The 14,743-nt window shown below is 44.3% G+C and overlaps 1 pseudogene; it reads left to right on the top strand.

Annotated features, from left to right (window-relative positions):
* Nucleotides 1-1,972: 1,972 nt before the first annotated feature.
* On the top strand, nt 1,973-13,415 carry LOC141205537 (uncharacterized; annotated as a pseudogene).
* Nucleotides 13,416-14,743: the final 1,328 nt, after the last annotated feature.

The following is a 14,743-nucleotide window of genomic DNA, read 5'->3' as shown; positions in this document are numbered from 1 at the left end:
CTTGTGCATCTCTAATTATGCAATAGGGGTCAAATATGACCATTTAGGGGTATACTGTGGGCCACCATCCCATATATTTTGTAGTGATAAAGTAGATCCACATGCCGATTGCATGATGGGAGGATGTGCAATACTTGTTTTTAGTCTCCCATGATACTAATCTCAGAGAGAGGATTTTTCTGTTGGTGGAATGCAATCCAATACCATATGCGCTCCAGTGTGGAACGCAGACATCTGGGCATGCACATTTGTGGACAATGATCCTAGATGGAATGATGACTACGGTCATGCGCAGTCACAGGTACGAGTGACGTGGCGGCAATCAGTTTATCTGGCGTTTCAGTGTAAAGCACGTCACTTCCGGACATGCACACTAGGGGACGGACATTATCGAACCTCTAGCTCATGAGAAGTAGCGTAGGCGCAGTATATTATTGTAGACAGACTTTATTCTGTATATCCTGTGACAATTCACCTCTAGGAATGGGAATGAGCCTCATAGTCTGGGGAGGGGTTTTGGATGAAGTGGGATATTTATACATGGACACCTGGCTATTAGGCACACTATGCTGAACATCATGAATTATCATCCCTCTATCAAGCCTCCTAATGAACCTGTTGGGAAAATGCGTTGAGGCGGATTATTGAAACATTCTCGGAGTACCATACCCTTTCCTTTATACATATTTTTAGGGGTTTTACTCACTGGGGCACAATGGGAGGAAAACAGGAGGCATGTTCTTAAATTTCATATGGGTTTATTACTTCATAAACCCAGAAGCCAAACAGAAAAGCAAATAGCCTTTAGATCAGGCAAACAAAGTAAATGTCCTTAGCAGGTCTCTACTCAGCCAGGCCTGTGTGGCACACAAGCTGCGGTAGCGTCCAGTGTCCTGGCTTGGTCTGAAGACAAACATACACAGGAGGCCTTCTCCCTCCAAACACACAGACCATGTGCCAAACAACTGCCTCCATTTTATAGGCTGTTAACCACACCCAGAGGTGAGGTATGTGGGTAGCTGGACCCGCCCATTCTCTCCTAGCTACCCGTAACCCGGCTGCCAGGTGCGCCAAACGATCCCCTTAGTGCTTATGTGCTCTAGAGAAACACTCCGGGTTACATCACACAGACCAGCCATCTCTGTGACACATGCCTCCCATCGACTACATGACCATTAGCCACCTTACATACCCCCCCCCGCCTAAAGCTGTGGGCTTGACACCTTTTACTACCAGACAGGGGATTCTCGAGAGAGCATCGGTTACCATGTAGCTTCCCTGCTCTATGTTCTACAGGGAAGTAGGATGTAGGGCTAAAAACCCGAGGGTGACTCTGGCATTTTTTCACTTTTTTCCCTCATCCATCTGAGTGGAGCATAGTCGGATAATAATCTAAATTTTCGACCTAAAAGTACGGTAAGGTGTCCACCGCACACTTTATAGCCGAGCGTTCCTTCTCTATGACCGAATAATTTTTCTCGCAGGAGGACAGCTTTCTACTCAGGTAGAGGACAGGGTGCTCCTCCCCGTGTATCTCCTGGGAAAGGACTGCTGCTAACCCGATGTCTGAGGCATCTGTCTGGAGTATAAACTCTTTCTTGAAGTCTGGGGCAACCAGGACCTGTTGCCTACACAGAGCCAGTTTCATCTTTTGAAAGGACGTCTCCGCCTTTGCTGTCCACTTGGCCTTGGCTGAATTTGTCCCTTTAAGGAGGTCAGTCAGGGGTGCGATGTTTGGATGAATTTTCCTGTAGTATCCCACGATTCCCAGGAAGGCTCTGACTTGCTTTTTCGACACCGGTCTCAGCCAATTTTGGATTGCTTCTACTTTAATATTTTGGGGTTTTATCTCGACTCTGTCCACTACATATCCGAAGTACTTGGCTTCTTATTTCCCCATGCCACATTTCTTCGAGTTTATTGAAAACCCCACCTTCCTCAGAGCATCAAACACAGCCTGAATATTTTCCAGATGACTCTCCCAGTCTGGACTGAAGATAATAATGTTGTTCAGGTATGTTGCAGCATATTTCTTATGGGATGCAAGGATGCAATCCATAGCTCTCTGGAATTTTGCAGGGGCCCCCTGCAGTCCAAACGGCATCCAGGCATACTGGAAGCATCCGTCCAGCGTAGAAAACGCAGTCTTCTCTTTGGCTACCTGTGCCATGGGGATCTGCCAATATCCCTTCGACAGATCCAAGGTGGTTATGTGCCTTGCTAGCCCAAGCCTCTTGATCAGCTCGACGACGCGTGGCATGGGATATGCATCAAATTTGGAAGCCTCATTCAACTTCCAATAGTCGAATCTCCACTCACCATTGGGATTTGGGACCAAGACAATCGAGCTCGACCAACTGCTCTTGGATTCTTCAATGACACTGAGCTTCAGCATACAAGCTACCTCTTTGGATATCAACTCTTGTCGGGCCTCAGGTATCTGATAGGGCTTCAAGTTCACCCGCACATGTGGCTCCGTCAGAACCTTATGTTCTATGACCCTTGTGCAGCCCGACAATTCCGAGAACAGATACCTGTTCTTCTGCATCAACTCCCGACACTGCTGTTTCTTGGCCTTCGTTAGCGTTTCCGCTATTGTGACTCCTCCAACGTCACCTTCTAGCTTGCCCAGCAAGCATGGAGCTTCCACAGCCTCTCTGTCTTGCCACGGCTTGATGAGGTTGATGTGGTATATCTGGTACGGCTTACGTCGTCCCGGTTGATGAACCTTGTAGTTCACTTCACCCACTTTTTCCACCATCTTATACGGCCCTTGCCACTTGGCCAAGAACTTACTTTCCACCGTAGTAATTAGCATGAGGACTCCGGTCTCCCGGATTGAATTGCCTCACACTGGCTGACTGGTTGTAGACTCTGGCATGAGCTTCTTGTGCCTGAAGGAGATGTTCTTTTACGATGGGCATGACCTTCACAATCCTCTCCTGCATCAGAGCAACCTGCTCTATGACGCTCCTATGGGGCGTGAATTCGGCGGAAAACGGAAACGCATTAAAAACGCATGGTAGAAGGGCAGCAATGTTCCCCAATGATAATCCGCAAATTTAATTTCTGGTGCGGATTATCATTGCATAAAAAAACGCAGCACTACCAATTATTTTGCGGAAGCGCTGCGTTTTCACCGCCATTGACTTGCATTAGAACGTGCCAATTCCGCAAGACTGCATCTATACTTGCATAATTGGCACGTTCTAATGTGCGGATGGTACCCAGGTGTGGAGGACAGGAGACTCTCCTCCACACCCAGGTACCATTAAAAAAGCTGTAAAAAAGAATAAAATAAAAAATAAATATATACTTACCTTCTGGCGGCCCGCGGTGCACTCCTCCTTACTTCCCGGCACTTAGCAATGGAATGAAGGACCTGCTCTGACGTCAGAGTCATGTGATGGGTCACACGACGCTGACGTCGGCAGGTCCTTCAGTCTACCACTGCCGGCAGCCGGGACCGAGCGAAGCAAGACAGCGCAGGCCATTGGAGGGTAAGTATAGATTTATTTTTTTACATTCTCTCAGGTCACACTATATAAATCCATGCTGGTTGCATGGATTTATATAGTGTGACCAAGTTGACAAGCACTTTCCAAGCGATGCTAAAATCGCTTGGGAAGCGCTTGTCAACCCGCATGCGGAAACGCAAGTGAAGAACGCTTCACTTCCGCATGTCCCTGGCAGGAAAACGCATGTACAATTCGCATGCATTTTTTTCTGCCAGGGAGATGCAGAAACGCTCAGGAAAAAATCGTGAGCATCGTGGGCACATAGCCTTAGATCAGACGGGCTGCCAAGCACTATATACATGCAAGCACACAAGACATATGCCCCAATTCACCCAGCCAACACTAAAGAGGCCTGGTGGGGTATTTATCATGTGGTGTATTTATCTTATACACTATTTTTCATCTTTTTTGCACATTTTTTTGCACTATGCATCACACATATCTGTGTGACTGGCGCCCGCCCTATGCAGACTCCATCGGTGTGCATGTATAATACTACACAGTCACCCCCTCCATGAATTTGGTAGGTTAGTGAGTGGCTGTCTGCTTCAGTATTTTGCACATGTGCTGGCCCTGCCTTTATCATGTAGGCTTGCTGCATCCTGCAGTGCATTGGCAATCTGACCTGGTGTTGGTAAGGTATTATCTTTTACTGTGATGTTTTTTGAAATTATGTCCAATGTTCACCAATGGAACCTTTGCACGATCCGTTCCTGCGTTTTAACCACTCCCAGATGTCCCCCCAAGACATGTGAATGGGCCATGTCCAACACCTTCCGTGTAAAGGGGCCCGGCACTATTAACTGCTCCACACGCTCCTCCCTCACTTTCTTGACCCGGTACAACAACTCTTTACTCATCATAAAATGGGGAAACCTTGTGTCAGTCCCTGACTCCTGTGCAACCCCATTTATGACAGTGACATTATTAAAGGCTTCCTTCAGAGTTAGTCCCTATGTTGGGCAGACCCAAAATGCTCTCTGGTCACCCCTAACTCTGGAATTGCAGACTCAGGGGGCACTACCTCCTCATCCCCCACAAGGACACAAAAAGGAAACCTGTCTGACTCTGGGTGTGGTGATACCTCATTAGGGTTAATTTTTTTCTTATCTGAGCCAGCGAACCCAGAACCCTTCCCACACAGATCCCAAAACAAGCAAAAGTCCCAGCCTATAATAATAGGGTGCAACAAGTCCTGAACGACGCCGACTTCGTGGGACTCTGTACCGTGGGCCATTTCAATGTCCACTCTGGCCCGTAGGGTATTCTTTAGCATCACCATGAATGCACTGAACGCCGACTTTTTTCCCCGGGATAATTTGGAGAGGAAGGGTGGCCCTCATAAGGGTCACCAGGCTCCCAGAGTCTAGCAGTGCCGTTACTTCCCATCTGTTCACCTTCATGTGACATGCTTGTGGCCCCTCGCTGGGTGGACAGTTCACACTGTTGGCCGGATAAGCATAATATGAACAACGTTGTCTTATGCTGCAGTCCATCGGCTCAAGGGTCAGGGGACAAAGGGCGGCTATATGGCCTGGGCCGTGGCACCGCCAGCAAACAACATCACCTGTATGGACCTTGGGCACCACCTCCCTCGTCCATTTGGACCTTGGAAGTCCCACCACCTTTTGGGCCTGCACCCCCTGTTGGGAACTCCAGCATGTAGTGGGCTGCCTTCCCAAGGAACCTTCAACCCCCTGGTATCTCTCGATCAGTCCAACCAGTTCATCCGCATACCGGGGATCACCCTGGGCAACCCAAGGCTGTATGGGCCTCGGCAGGGAGTGCACAAACCGGTCCATCACCACCCACTCTACCATCTGCGCAGGCATTGAGGACTCTGGCTGCCGCCACTTCTGGACCAGGTGCAGCGGGTCAAACATTTGGGACGGAGGTGGTTTGTTCTGGTGATTTTAACCCACTGTGCCCTGATAGTCATTGTCAACCCCAAGCGTGCGAGAATCTCACTTTTTAGCTTGCCATACTCTTTGGCATCCTGCAAAGCTAAATCATAGTACGCCTACCAGGCGTACTTCTGGGGCTCTCCAAGTCAAGTATGGCGACAGTACCTCTGCCCACAGCTCTTGTGGAAATTTCTCCCTCTCGGCCACCATTTGAAACACAATCAGGAAGGTCTCAACGTCATCCCCCTGGGTCATTTTCTGCAAAGCCCGTCATACCGCCTTCCGGACATGGGAGTCCTCAGTCGGACCTGGGGTTGGAGCGCTCATCCTGTCCTGGATGGCGGTTGCCAGAAGCTGCATCTGCTGACGTTGTTTCTGCTAGTGCTGCTGGATCTGCTGTAACTACAGCCTGTTGGTCTCCTGTTGATGCTGCTGCGACTGGACCAGGTGTTTCAGCAGGTCCTCCATTTCGTCTGGCGATGCTTGCTGGCTTGCGACAGACTTCACCCAGGGCATGCAGCCCATCCTGTAGCAGTCACACGTCTCTGCTGGGAACGCTGCCCGCAAGTCTAACACCAATTGTGGAGGTTTTACTCACTTTGGTGTGACAGGAGGAAAACAGGAGGCATGTTCCTTTAAAAGTTCATGTGGGTTTATTGCTTCATAAACCCAGAAGCCAAACAGAAAAGAAAATAGCCTTTAGATCAGGCAAACAAAGTAAATGTCCTTAGCAGGTCTCTGCTCAGCCAGGCCTGTGTGGCACACAAGCTGGGGTAGCGTCCAGTGTCCTGGCTTGGTCTGAAGACAAACATACACAGGAGGCCTTCTCCCTCCAAACACACAGACCATGTACCAAACAACAGCCTCCATTTTATAGGCTGTTAACCACACCCAGAGGTGAGGTATGTAGGCAGCTGGACTCGCCCATTCTCTCCTAGCTACCCGTAACCCGGCTCCCAGGTGCACCAACCGATCCTCTTAGTGCTTATGTGCCCTAGAGAAACACTCCTGGTTACATCACAGACACCAGCCATCTCTGTGACACATGCCTCCCATTGACTACGCAACCATTATCCACCTTACAGTACCTTGATACATATCTGGTTTTATGATTACCCCATGGCTGATGAAAGGGAATCTGTCACCCCCTGGGACTTATCTGACCTCTAATATTGGTATACAGGGGATATAAATGTGAATCTATACATACCTGAATGCCTCATATTAGAGGTCTGTTTGCTGAGAAATGGCTTTTTATTCAGTGAAGATTCTGATGCTTGCTGGCCGTGGGGAGTGGATTCCCTTTAATAAATACTCACTTAGCCCCATTCTTCATGCAGATACTAATAAATCCAGGACCTATGAGATTTTTACCATATGATAGTTGGATAGTTAGGGGTGTATCATCCATAGCAGCAGCCCACAGGGCCACTATGGTGCCCGTGAAAAAACACAGAATTTGAGCTTGGTTTAAGTTGGTATCCATGCAGCACATAGACGCATGTTTACTATGGCCATAAATCAGAAAAAAACCTATAAGAAGAAAAATGATCATAAACCCTGCTGTAAATAAATAAAAACCAAAAGTGCATTTAAATAAAATAGGGTTCTTAGCAACACTGTTTTTGATCAAAAATAGCATGAAAGCTATCCCACCATGGCAAGATGAACCCATTCGGGATAGTCCTACTCTGTTTAATATTAAAAACCTTACCATGTATCAAAGCCTCAAACTTCTGTGTGTGAATCAGACATGAGATCTAACATGATAGATTACAGTCCGGGGAAGACGGGAAACATTCATATAGACGACTGGTGGAGATGTAGTCAGTGAAGAAATCTGGCTAAATATGTTTGTAGAGCCGTAGTAGAAGATGAAGATGTCGTCCTCATCATGAAGTAGTTATTTCTCATGTTACGTGTAATGAATATCTCCTGCAGTATTGCTAATGCCGATTGCAGTGTCGGTAAATAAGACGAGAATTAGCTTTATGGAAGATGAGTCTTTGAGAAACGTGTTCAGCTACAGACTCCAAGGAAGAAACTGCTTGCTGTATGTGGCATAAAATATATAGGTTTTATTAGTATATGTAAAGAAGAAAACTAAATACTGTAAAATAATAAATCTCCTCATATGTTTCCCCTTATTATCTCCAGTAATTGTATTATTACACAATATTAGATCCTCTCAGTGAAGATGTTCTATTTAAGAGAATTTTCCTTATGGACCCATCAAAGACGGATATGGATAGAGACAAGATGGCAGAGAGGATATTACACCTCACCCTAGAGATCCTCTTCCGTCTTACTGGAGAGGTGAGAGATTCTGATGACGTCACATTACATCATTCTTATCTATGGGAATAACAGATGGACAGAACTAGAGAGGTGAGGACTCTGGAAATGTCTGGAGTGAGATTTATTAATGTGTCTCTCCATAACCAGGATTACACAGTAGTGAAGAAGACCTCTAGTGGGCGCTGTCAGGACCCTGTGTCTGAGGGATGGGAAAGACCCCTGAGTTCAATCACAGGACCTCCATCTCACCCCTTCATACATGAGGACATCAATGACCAGAAGATCCTAGAACTCACCTACAAGATGATTGAGCTGCTGACTGGAGAGGTGACAATGCTGGGAATCCTTGGACATTATACAGTAACGCTATGAAGGGATCGGGGGGATGACGATATCATTGTATGTGTCAGGTTCCTATAAGGTGTCAGGATGTCGCTGTCTATTTCTCCATGGAGGAGTGGGAGTATTTAGAAGGACACAAAGATTAGTACAAAGACGTCATGATGGAGGATCCTCAGCCCCTCACATCACCAGGTAATAGACAGGACTAAATACACACGGCCTATAATTATCTGTATGTAAAGAATGAATTCAGTCCCTGTATGTGTTTCCTCCAGATCTATCCAGTAAGAGGACAACACCAGAGAGATGTCCTCGTCCTCTTCTTCCACAGGACTGTAAGCAAGAAGATCCCAGTGGTCCTCAGGATCATCAGGTAGATGGAGAGAAGGTGTCATGTGATCTCCCCTATGATGTGTAGATGGCTGTGAAGGTCTTGTGCTCAGTTTTGTTTTATCCTCCAGTATTATATGTTTTATACTTGTGTAATGAGAACGGTGGAAATGGCCGGATTAGAGTTGATCATAGATGTGACTTCTCATCTGTTTGTGACTTTTACAATATTTGTTTCAGGGTGAAGATCTGACCCATATTAATACTACAGAGACATATGTGAGGGGTGATGAGCGGTGTAAAGAGGAGATTCCTACATATGACTACCCAGGTGAGTAGTAACCACTAAATGCAGAGAAGTCACAGATTCTTCTCAGTCATCAGCTGTGGCTGCTTTATCAGTGGTGTAGTCCGGCCGTATCACAATCGTGTGATCACCATTTTGCCTCTAGACCACAACATTCTCTTCCACCCAAAACTGTTCAAATAATTATGGGCATTGAAACCCTTTTCCATAGAACTTACAACCTGGAGGATCCACCTACTCACTGTGATTAGGAGACGTTACCTGCCCAGATCTGTAAACCACAAAACCAGAAAATCACTTGAAAAAAATATTATGATGAGCCTGTAAGAGAAAGCGGAGGGTAATGATCTATTGGCTTCCTAGAACCCTGATATCTTATTGGATGAATCTACGTTCTCTCCCTTCTGTGCTGCTGAATGTGCTCATATGGTCCCTACAAGACCAGGTCCAGTCTTTCTGGCCAAACTTCACATTTATGATCTACAACATTAAATGTGCAGTGAGGCCAAGTGTGAATTTCTGTACAATAACAACAGAGTTTCCCTTTATCCTGACTTTTCAATTTATTTTAAAACCGACTAACTTCAAACAGGATTGTGATAAACTAAACAAAAAAAAACATTACACCTGTGCCATGATATATCTCTAAGCTAAATATAAGACGCCTCATCTCTGCACTATTATAAAAAGTTCTCTTTCAATGTCTAATATTTTTTCTTGAAACTCATCTGACAGAAAATATTGTCCCTTACGATAGTTTAGATTGCCAAGAGCCACCGAGCCCCATACTCCAATTACCACAGAGAGGTTTCACCACTAGTTACTCACTACTTACTGATGAAGACTGTTGAGTTTGATAATTTCAGTAGATGTGTTATGGTCTATACTCACAGTTTTGACTATAGTAGTTAGTGCCCAAAATACTCTGATTTAACCCCTTCCTGCAGCCAGTTTTGTGTTCCTATCTGGGCCCATTTTTCAAATCTGACGTGTGTCACTTTATATGGTGATAACTTTGGAATTCTTCACAAAGGATAATAGGAAACAAATGAACCTTACAAATTATATTCCATCTTCTCTTGAATCTGACAATCCCCTATATACGATCGTACACTACTGTCTGGCACATGACAGGTTAAAAAGGGAAGAAGCGCCATTTAGCTATTTGAATGCAGATCTTGCTGGGATAGTTGGCAGACACAATATATTGTGGACACTATTCGTTGTCACCTGGCAGCTCAACAGATGGCTACCACAAACAGGCTTGGCCGTCATCTACTCCATTTTCCAGATCCCAGGGTTTGCCTTGCTCATCATCCTTTAACCCCTCTACATGGATTTGGACTTAGACAGAGACCCCCTAAGCTTGGGCCACAGTGTTATCTAATGTTCTGTGGTGTGAGATGGCAAGAAGAATAGTGAGATAGCCGGGTCAGAACCAGGGGGTCAGAGAAAATACAAAATCACACAAAAGTAATCAGTAAACGGGCCGAGGTCACAACAGGAAACAAATACACAAGCCGGGAGCTGAGCACAGAGGACTGAACCAGAGGAGAACAAGGCTGTATCTGGCAGCTTCCAGCAATATGCTTCCAGCTTTAGTAGGGTGCGGTGCTCTCCAGTTGGCTGAAGCAGGGAGCAGATTACTCCAGCTGGACAGCACACACACCCATACTGCCAGACTGGATAGTACTACTGGTCCCAGCAACCCTAATCTTAGTGGCTGGTCAGAACCTGTGCCACCCAGAGCTTCTGGTTCCTATGTCTCTTCCATAACCTGTGCCACCTGCAGGATGAATAAGGCGGCTCCTGGTGAGAGAAGCAGACGTTGCAGGAGCAGATCCCAGAGGAGATGGGACCCACCATTTACAGAAACCTTAATATGACGTAATAACAGAAAACCAGAGCAGTAGAAATCCCCATAAAGTGACTCCATTTTGGAAATTATAACCCTCAGTGAAATAATCTATAGGAGTAGTGACTATTTTGACGCACTTTCTGGATATTAGCACGCAGTGGATGTTGGAGAGTGAAAATTGCAAATATATAGTTTCATTACCCAACACATTATGCCCAGATTGTGCTCCAGGAGACACACACCATCAATTAAGTGGGTTCTTCTCACTATAGTAATGCTAAATACATGGATGCTGAATGTGTTTTGGGCGCACTGCAAGGCTCAGAAGCGAGGGGGAGATCTGACTTTGGGGGAGCGGATATTGCTGGATTGGGTTATGGAAGCCATGTTGCTTTTCAAAAGCCTTTGAGCCACTAATAATGTGGAAACCTCTGTTTTTCCATTGACAGATGATGGACCTGAGTGGGGACTTGTTTTTTGTGAGATGAGTAGAAGTTTTTATTGATATTATTTTCCCCTACATAACATTGTTTGGTGGCTTTTTATTCCATATTAGGGAGGCAGAATTAACAAACAGTTGAACACTACGATCCACTGGTTCATACCATGAGGTTTTCTATTAGACTGTGAACTGTTATTGTCTTGGTGAATAATGAAGGCTAACATAAGGCAAAATTAAAAAAAAATCACAGAAAAAAATACAGCCTTACTAACACCAATAATCGTACCAATTCATGGAGAGGATGGTTGCCTAGTATTAAAGATGCACACAGATGAAGCTTGCATAGGACGCCAGTCACACAGGCAGGTTTGATGCACAGTGTCTGGCTTAGGATACTGATGATGTCCATACTGGGTAGCAAGACTGCCCAGCACTATATAAGTGCACCCCACATGTATAGACACCCCAGTACACCCAACCAACACTAAAATGCTAATGCATTTGTTATCTGATTTGGTGTTGGTAAGGCTGATTTTTTCTGTGATGTTTTCTTGGTAAATAATGATACTTTTACATAATGTACATTTTTACATAGAGTTTAAGTAGAAATATTCAACAATATAAATTTTAAGGATATGTTATTCATAAATAATAATTGGTTTTATTCTTGGCAGATGACTGTACCAGGAGATCAGAGGGACAGCTGACATCTTCAATTTTTAATTTTGATGATCTTGAGATCCCACAGGATACAATTGAAGTGAATACCATTACTCCAGATATACCATCATCTCTTCACAGCAAAGATCGGTCATCTGCTCATTTGAACCAGGTCCTGTCTTCTGATTCATTACCGACTACTAAGGAAAATCAAAGTCACAAAATAAGCATTAAAAAACAAATTGCTCCTAAAGCAAAGAAGCCATTTTCATGTTCAGAATATGGAAATAGTTTTTCCCTCGAAAAGTCTTTTCTTAAATATCAAAGCATTCACACAGCAGAGAATAGATTTTTTGGTTTCAACTGTGGGAAATTTTTTAACCAGAAATCAAATCTTGTTAATCACCAGAGAAGTCACACAGAGGAGAAGCCATTTTCTTGTTCAGAAAGTGGAAAGTGTTTTACAGAGAAATCAAGTTTAATCAGACATCAGATAACTCACACAGCGGAGAAGCCTTTTTCCTGTTCAAAATGTGGAAAATGTTTTAGCCGGAAATCAGATTTGGTTAAGCACAAGAGAACTCACACAGGGGAGAAGCCTTTTTCCTGTTCAGAATGTGGGAAATGTTTTAACCAGAAATTGGATCTTGTTAATCACCAAAGAACTTACACAGGGGAGAAGCCTTTTTAATGTTCAGAATGTGGGAAATGTTTTAATCGTAAAATGATTCTTGATAGCCACAAGAGAACCCACACAGGGGAGAAGCCTTTTTCATGTCCAGAATGTGGGAAATGTTTTAACCTTAAATCAGCTTTGGTTATGCACCAGAGAACTCACACAGGGGAGAAGCCTTTTTCCTGTTCAGAATGTGGAAAATGTTGTAGCCGGAAATCAGGTTTGGTTAAGCACAAGAGAACTCACACTGGGGAGAAGCCTTTTTCCTGTTCAGAATGTGGGAAATGCTTTAACCAGAAATCAGATTTGGTTAATCACCAGAGAACTCACACACATGAGAAGCCTTTTTCCTGTTCAGAATTTGGAAAATGTTTTAGCTGGAAATCAGATTTGGTTAAGCACGAGAGAATTCACACAGGGCAGAAGCCTTTTTCCTGTTCAGAATATGGGAAATGTTTTAACCAGAAATCAGATTTGGTTAATCACCAGAGAACTCACACAGGGGAAAAGCCTTTTTCCTGTTCAGAATGTGGGAAATGTTTTAACCAGAAATCAGATTTGGTTAAGCACCAGAGAACTCACACAGGGGAGAAGCCTTTTTGCTGTTCAGAATGTGGGAAATGTTTTAAAGATAACTCAGTTTTGGTTAAGCACAACAGAACTCACACAGGGGAGAAGCCTTTTTCCTGTTCAGAATGTGAAAAATGTTTTATCCAGAAATCAGATTTGGTTAAGCACCAGAGAACTCACACAGGGGAGAAACCTTTTTCCTGTTCAGAATGTGGGAAATGTTTTAAATATAAATCAGATTTTGTTAAGCACCAGAGAACTCACACAGGGGAGAAACCTTTTTCCTGTTCAGAATGTGGGAAATGTTTTAAAGATAAATCAGATTTGGTTAAGCACAAGAGAACTCACACAGGGGAGAAACCTTTTTCCTGTTCAGAATGTGGGAAATGTTTTGTGAAAAAATCATCACTTCTTAGTCACCAGAGAACTCACACAGACGAGGAGCCATTTTCATGTTCTTAATGTGGGAAATGTTTTACATGGAAATCAACTCTTTACAAGCTTCAGTGAAGTCTCACAGGAGAGAAGCCTTTTTCATTTTTAACCAAAAATTGTATTTTCATAAAGGGGTTGTCCACTACTAGGACAACTCCTTCTCATTCCTTATGTTTGGCCTTGTTAAAATAAAAACACACATACGCACTTCCTGTTCTGGCGCCGTTTCCATCGCGTTTCCGTAAGGATCACACAAGATTGTTACATCTCACAATCCTGCTCCCAATCAATGCCACCTTCAGACGTATTGTACATCAACAGGAAGGACATGGCCTGGACATAGCACCAAGAGAACGCACACACTGAAAGCACTCTCTTCAGACCGTGTTCCTGGGGGAATTATAAGCAATTTACAGCCTCAAACATGCTGTCCGATATGGGAAAGAAAGACAAGATCAGAGGTTAATCTGAGGTCCTCCACCTCTGTCAACATGTCTGGTATGCAGCATTTCTTATGGAAGGTCTTATCTTCTTGCTTCAGAGCTATTACTGCCTCACCTCAGCATGGAAAAAGAAGCTGTCTTAACCCTCATGATGCCAGACAGCTCCAGACTGTAAGTCCTGCACCAACTTCTCTCTTAATGTATGCCTCACAAGAAAACAGCTCCACAAATCTCCCTGTACGCTCACCAAAGCCCACATACTGAGCAGTGCTTGCTTCACAGGGACATTTACCCCCCAGCCACAGGTTATTCTGATATGGGGAACAACATAACTTATTTGTATATCAGATTGCGTCTATCCCTACTAAAGAAGATATGGGAGCAATATATTTAGAGGCTGGAGACCACATACAATACTGAAATACGTCCCCTCACTTCTATCCTGTCACAGCTTACGGACAAGGTACAGAGATTAGAGGATAATGTCGTCCAAGTTAGAGGCCATCATAATGCTCAGAAACTAACACTGGATCTTCACAGGCAGTAAATAAACCACCTGTTTAATATGGTTGATGATCAAGAAAATCACAATAATATCTGGATAAGGGGTATACCTGAAAGCATCAATGCACAAGCAATCATGTTGTCGGGGTAAAAGAGAATATATATATTTGTAACTTTTATACTTTTGTAACTTTTATACGCTTTTTTGCTAATGTACTAACCACCATTTTGTGTCATATAACAATAAGCTTTCCTTGCTATATATTACTCAAATCGAAACTTAAACTAAGACAGTTCCAGTGTTGCCAAGACTTATTTCAGAGAAACGAAACAAGATTATAAGCTGACGGCTGCAATATCTGCCCAGAGACTGAGATAAGGAGATGTGGACCAATCAGGAGTGGCCAGACACTGGACTTTCATGGCTTACCCCGCTCCGGACAACCCCTATCCCCT

The sequence above is a fragment of the Phyllobates terribilis genome, unplaced genomic scaffold, assembly GCF_046119375.1.
Source record: "Phyllobates terribilis strain yellow unplaced genomic scaffold, ASM4611937v1 Scaffold_140__1_contigs__length_4765195, whole genome shotgun sequence".
NCBI lineage: Eukaryota > Metazoa > Chordata > Amphibia > Anura > Dendrobatidae > Phyllobates > Phyllobates terribilis.
Note: the sequence above shows the minus strand (reverse complement) of the source record. Positions and strands in the feature narration are given on the sequence as shown.